General features: G+C 37.1%; 1 pseudogene; it reads right to left on the minus strand.

The window, feature by feature from the left end:
* Positions 1 to 230: 230 nt before the first annotated feature.
* LOC129067074 (protein FAM177A1-like) lies at positions 231 to 942 on the minus strand (annotated as a pseudogene).
* Between the last annotated feature and the right edge of the window lie 5,761 nt (positions 943 to 6,703).

The raw sequence follows: 6,703 nt of genomic DNA on the forward strand, positions 1-6,703 counted from the left end.
TATAAAGATCATTTAAAAACCAAAGCACTAATTTTATAAACAGGAATAGCATAATACAAATATCTAAATTTCAGATTTGACTTTTTCTAGATAGAGTCTAAGAATAAAGAAACATTTTTTCTTTCCAGATAATAATTTAACATATAAAGTTAAGTCCCATTGAATAGAGAATGTGAAAGTTCTTGGTATAAAAACCACCTTAGAGTTTGGAGTTTGAGAGTCATTGCACTCTATGGTGGGACAGAGACTGGATTTTGTTTGCGTTCTGTAATTACTTCATAATCTTCCTCCATTTCAAAAGTGAGATTTCCAAATGAACTGGATATCACTGTTTCTGGTTGATCTGTCTGAACAATGGAGTCAGTCTGGAACTTATTCTGTTGGTATTGTCTGTCTACTTCTTCAGACATCTTGTCTTCTTGTTTTTCCTTCTTCTTCATCCGGTAACATTCATCAATGGCATATTGGTATTTTGGGGCAGTGATGCCAAAAACAGATGCAATCTTCTTTCCAAGAAAGTCACACATTGAGAGGGTTGATGTGGTAGCATGATGCATGTAAAAACATAAATAGGGGCCCCAGGTGAGTTTTCTTGGATCAACAGTAGGCACACCATCTTTCTTTCCTAGGCCATCAACTTCATCTTCTTCTGTGCTGTATTCTTCCATTGTTTCACCACTGACAAAGTGGATGACTCTCCTTGGGACTTTCTTCTTTGTTCTGATGACTTCCAGCTCTACACTTTCAAAGCCTTTTTCCTTACTCATTTGCCAAGCAGAGTCCCTGAACGCCTTGGCAGCAGCAGCTCCAGAGACTGTGACCCCTTCTCCTCCTTCTGAAGAGCTCACTGGCTCCAGGTCCATCGTTGTCACCACCACAGGGCTGCTGGCACCGGCTAGATAGAACGTATGAACCAGTGATGGCTGATAAGCCCACTTCCATCCTCCACCTCCCTGCCCAGCCATGGAGAGAGCCTGCAGTTTGGAAGTGGGACTCACCCATAGTCAAGACTTGTGTTTATAAGTGTTTATGATTCCAAGTGTCATAGAAAAAAATCAGTACAATCTAATCTAATATTCTAACATATAAGCCCCAGTTCTAGTGATGACCGCCTTGCTAACTTTAGGAAAATGATTTAACACTTGGCTATTATACCCACATCAGCTTATTGAAAGACATACACGAGCCTGAAGATTTTGTATTGCTCAGTCATTAAATATGTTTGCATTAGATGACTCATGATTCCCATCATTCAATAGATTATGATATCACATCCCCCTTCCTGACCTCCCCACACCTAACTCACCCAACCTATAGTCATCTTTGTTGCATCAATAACATTTTCAGTGAGAGTATACTTACAGAAGACAACTGATCATATTTTATTCCTTTAAACCCATATTCATACAGAGTTGAAAAGTTTGGCTGACATTTTTCCCCCTCATTACTTACTAATAGGAAAATACTGTGCCCTTTGTTGCAGGTGTTTTAAAACCAGGATGTCCAGATGGTCCTGCTGGAGTGTCTATAGGAAGAGCATAGTGTATGGTTCCAAAAGCCTGGAACAGGGAAGAAGAGGATATTTAAAGATGTGAAGAATAGGTATAATCAAATAATCTTGCTCACAAACTTAAAACTTGACACAACTGTTTAGTATTGTTCTCTAATACTTTCTGTATTAATTTGATCTCACCATTAAGATCATAACTGCTTTTGGAGATCAGATTGTTTTAATGTCCTGGTATTTCATTTGAATACTAACAAAATAATTGAATCGGTTGACTTCCTTGGCATATCACAATGTATTTTCAAGACTTCCAACTCCTTATCCAGGCCTCTAACTCATATACTCTTTAGAAGATAAGTTCTGTAAGTAGTTACCCACATAGTGAGCATTTAAAACATAGATTTGGGGTCACGCCTTTATTTCTCTTCCTGCCTTTTCCTGGAAGAGAGTAGATGACATAAAATCCAGAAAATTCAACAGTCACAATTTAAAGCATTCAAAACATAAGAAGCTAGAGTTCTCAATTTAACCTTATGCAAGGCCGGATTTAGAAATGACTTCAGGTTTCTGCTATGACTCAGAGCTTTTCACATGAACAGAATGATTTACCTTTTAAGATAGGTGAAGAGTTTCTATAGGATAAACATAAAGAGGAATGCTGGAAGTCTTTGCTGGATGGGCACTAATCAACACAAGGAAACACTCTACCCCGTGCCCCAATTCAGACAACGATGCGCACCTGAGTGCCAGAGGACGCTCGAAGAATCAGAAGACCCTTCACCAACCTGACGGATCTGTCCCTCCCGTCTTCACCCAACCTTCCTGGCCCTGGTCATTTCCAGTTTCTCAGCCGGCTGTACTTACCCTGGCTCCAGAGCCCAGATCTTCTCGCCTCGGGCGGAGCCACAGGCAGGCTGCAGCTGGCCCCTCCTACAGCACGCGTAAAACACCCCTCCCCAGCCACGTGGGCAGGCGACGTCACAAGGCTTTGTGCCTTCAGCGTGTTCTCAGCAGCTGAGTTTCCCGCAACACACCCAGCTCCCTCTAGGGCTGCACCAGAGAAAATCCTGTGCACCTTTCCTTGTAAACAGCAGAGTTCTGCTTTTTCTTTCATTACCATTACTTAATGAGGAAGGTAAATGTGTGTTCACACACCTGATGAGTACGAGGAGGATGGAGATAGATGAGGATTTGAAATGCCCAGGGCATGGCTGAAAGGGAGGTGTCACTTTACAGACAAGATCTCCTGCGCTAACACGGATCAGAATTTAGAGTAAATTAGGAAATTCTATAGATACTTAAGTTTTCAGCGCAATACCACTGTAGTGTGAACCATACACTCGGGGTTACATAGATAAAATTGGTGTTTTGCAGGTTCGCTCATAAACACTTCCTGTCTTGGTCCCACTTTTTCATTCCCACAACTGTTTTGTGGTCAGGAAATTCAAGGAGCATAACGAGAACAAATCTTAGGAAAATGCCCAGAATTCCTAATCCAAGGCTGTTGGCTTCAAGTTCAGCAGGTATATATATAAGGTGCTGGTTGAAGAGGTGTTACGTCTCCTCAGAGGACAGATGAATTAGATGCATTTTCTTCAATGCTTAGCTGTTTTCAAGATTTAAAGGAATGAGTTAATTTATTACTTAGATGATGGGTTGGGTCAAAAGATGTCAAACCAATGATTATCATACATCATACAGTAGCTCTCTGTACCTGATGCAAAGAGGGCTGAAATTTCTCTCAGCCCTTTGAGACTCATATAGTCACAATTCTATCATTGCATAGTTTCATGGTGCTGAGTACCATTTTCCCTTTGCAATGTTAACATTCCAAGTAGCAAAGACACAGGCATTATTTTAGTTCTCCTCTCGTATTTCAGTTCAATTACAACTGACTAAAAAATCTTGGAATTCAGAAATCATCCTATGTTGTTTTACTCTTATGGTTACATTAAATCGAAGTTAACTCCTGACAGTTATCTTCTCTAAATGTTTATAAAATCCATCCCCAGATCTCTCTCACTGTATTTATGTTTTCACCATTTTTTTGTTTAGATTATTAATTTAACATTTCAAATACTTAAAGCCACAAAATTGCTGCTCACCTTTTAGGAAAAGAATTGCTTAGTACATTTGTTCTTTTTTTAGTGAACAAAACCTAGTTTTGCCCACCCCTGTATTTGAGAAATTAACTATGTAACTCTTGATTATTACTATAGCTCCAAAGCTTCACACAATACTAGTTAGATAGGTGGCAGTTTGTAAGTATTAGTTCACTGAATAAATGTTGGCCTGACTTAGATTTTTAGGGAATACAGAGAAAAGGACATGTCATCTCTTTCTTCTAGGATTTATAGCCCTGTGGGAAAGATATTGATAAATATGAACATTACCAGGTAATGTAGCTTAGTGTTAAGTAGTTGAAACAGGAAATACATACAGCAAATGAGAGCTCTGTGAGTTGAGACTACCAGGGTAAAAAGTAGATGGTAGAGTGACATTTGAATCTCTTTGAAAAACGTATATGACTTGATCAGAAAGGGAAAAAAATGTTTTGAATTCTTGGTATGAAGAGGAGAAACAGACAAATCAATGTATCACAAAGGCATACTTAAGTGAGAATGACAGGCTATAGAAAATGGTGGTGAAACTTTTATAGAAGTCTAAGATTTGCCTCCTTGTATAACATGGGAAAGTAATAATTTCACTGATGTTTAGAGAGTTTGGAAATTACATGACCAAATATGGTTTCAAGAAAGCTACCTGATAGCACTGTGCAGGGTGGTTTTGGAGCTAAGACATTGGTGATGGAAAAACTAAGAGTGTGGTGACAATTTTCCATATTAATTTTAGAGCAGTAGAAATAGGACAAAAGAGTGGGATGTGAAGAAATGAGAAAAAAAAGCAGTGCTGATAAATTTGGTATGGAGGGCAAATCCAAATTTAAAGAAGCTTGTAGTTTTAGAACCTGTACCTGTTAGAGAACACATGGAAAGTTCCTCTTTGTTATTGACAGGAGCAGTGCAGGTAGGTCCATATATTCACACAAACCCCACGGCTGGCCCAATGCTGGGCTGAAAAGGAGCAGAGCTCTAGGTACCTGAGAGTTGGAAGAACTAGGTCCCTGCATGGATTCTGAGAAGAAGCCCACTGTAATTCTTGTCCTGTTGCTTTATTTGTAAAATGCTCCACATTCTGCCTTGTAATCTGGTAACGGTGCTAAACTTGCTTATTAGCTCTAGTAGTTTTTTTATGGATTCATTTGGATTTTTTACAAGAAAGGTCATTTTAATCTGCAAATAAAGAGTTTCTATCTTTCTAGTCTATACACCTTTAATTTCTTTTCCTTTATTTTATGGCATTGGCTGCAAACTTAAAATGTGAACAAAGTGGTGCAAATTGACATCCTTGCCTTATTTCTGATAGCGGATTCCAAATTGAAAAGTACTACAATGGTATATTTACCTATCAAGTAATAGAAAGCATTTAGTCAATCACTGAGTATAATGTTAGCTGAGGATTTTGCTAGATGTTCCTTGTTAAGATGAGGAAGTTATCTCCTATCCTAATTTTCTGAAAATTGTTTTAATGGAAGGTGCTGAATTTTGTCGAGTGCATTTTTGCATCTATTGTGATGATTGTGTCTTTATTTTATTAATATGATATATTACATTAATTGATTTTGAAAATTGAAACAACCTTTCATACTGGGATAACCTTTGTCATGGTATATAATCCTTTTTGTATGTTTCATCTATGTTCATGAGAAATAACAGTTTATAGTTTTCTTTTCTTGTGATGTCTTTGGCTTTGGCATAAAGTAATACTAGCCTGAGTTGGAAAATAACCTGTCATGATATAAACAAAAATAACCTGAAATTAATTGTGGAATATACATGATAGACATACAAGTACATATATGTATACATACAAACCCATTTATAATCGAGTGAAATTTAACCTTATCTCTCTTTTAGTCAGTCTCTTAACTGGTTTTTTGTTTTATTTTGTCCTCTTACAATTTATATCTCGTTGCTTACTTGTAATAGTATCACAATACTTTACCTGCCCTAGAGGGCGCCATGGGATTAAATTTGTGCTTCTGACCCCTTTTTAAAATGGTCTTTGCTTTGCTCACTGTGCTCCAGCCATTTTAAGCTTCTTGACTTTCCTTAAATATTCCAAATTTATTCTTTCCTCAACAACTTTGTACTCACTATTCTCTTTACCTAAAAGTTTCTTAATCGTTCATTGTTACTGTTTTCTCACCTCTATTGTGTGTATGTAATCCAATGTCATCACCTCTATTTGCATTTAATCTATTTTATTTAAATTAACATTTCCTACTCTCAGCCTATCTTCATTATTCTTCATTCTCTTGTTCATTTTTGTTTATAACATTTATCATTTTCTATATTATATTGATTATTTGCAAATACTTAGTGTTCATTTTCTCTACCTTTTTAGAGTGTGAACTCCATGAAGTTTAGAACTTGGTCTGTCTTGTTAATCACTATTTTCAAAGGACCTAATTAAAAGCCTAAGCCATAATTACTTCAGATAAATATTTGTTGAATGTAGTAATAAATTATTATATATTGTGATGATTATTATGAAAGGAAGTATAGGAAGTATAAGAGGGAGTCGGGGGGGCATTCTTCCAATTAATTACTCAAAGGAAGGTCTTGGGTGAAATGGCATTTAATGTGAAGGAGCTAGTCTAGCAAATAGTAGAGGGATGACTGTCCCAGGCAGAGCCAGTAGCAAATGCAAATATCCTTAGCTAAGGAACACTTTGAGGCTCTTGAGAGAGTTTAATAAGATCATTGAATGTGGAGCATAAGAATTAAGGAAGGGTAGATTGAAATGAGATTAGATAGGAAAGTACAGAGAAGATGATTTCGCTTCTTGCCTCTCAGTTTGAGTATAAATATTATCCTCAGTACTTAAGGGGTCTATGGGAACATTTTGAAAGCAGACTAATTAGGAAGACTATCACTTTAGAGATTAAGGAATATTTTGAAAAAAAGAAAAAAGAAAAAACAGTATAAGGGAATTCCCTTATGCTGATGGTCTTGGACCTGTCCCTGTTTTGCATTTGCCTCATGACTAATATCCTCAAAATGATTAGTAAGCTTAACACTGGATGAGTATGTGCATTTGATTGAACAATCTCATTCATTGGTATTATTTGAG

Source organism: Pteronotus mesoamericanus, unplaced genomic scaffold (genome assembly GCF_021234165.1).
Source record: "Pteronotus mesoamericanus isolate MK-2021 breed Mesoamerican mustached bat unplaced genomic scaffold, CSHL_Meso_final contig_20, whole genome shotgun sequence".
Taxonomy (NCBI): domain Eukaryota; kingdom Metazoa; phylum Chordata; class Mammalia; order Chiroptera; family Mormoopidae; genus Pteronotus; species Pteronotus mesoamericanus.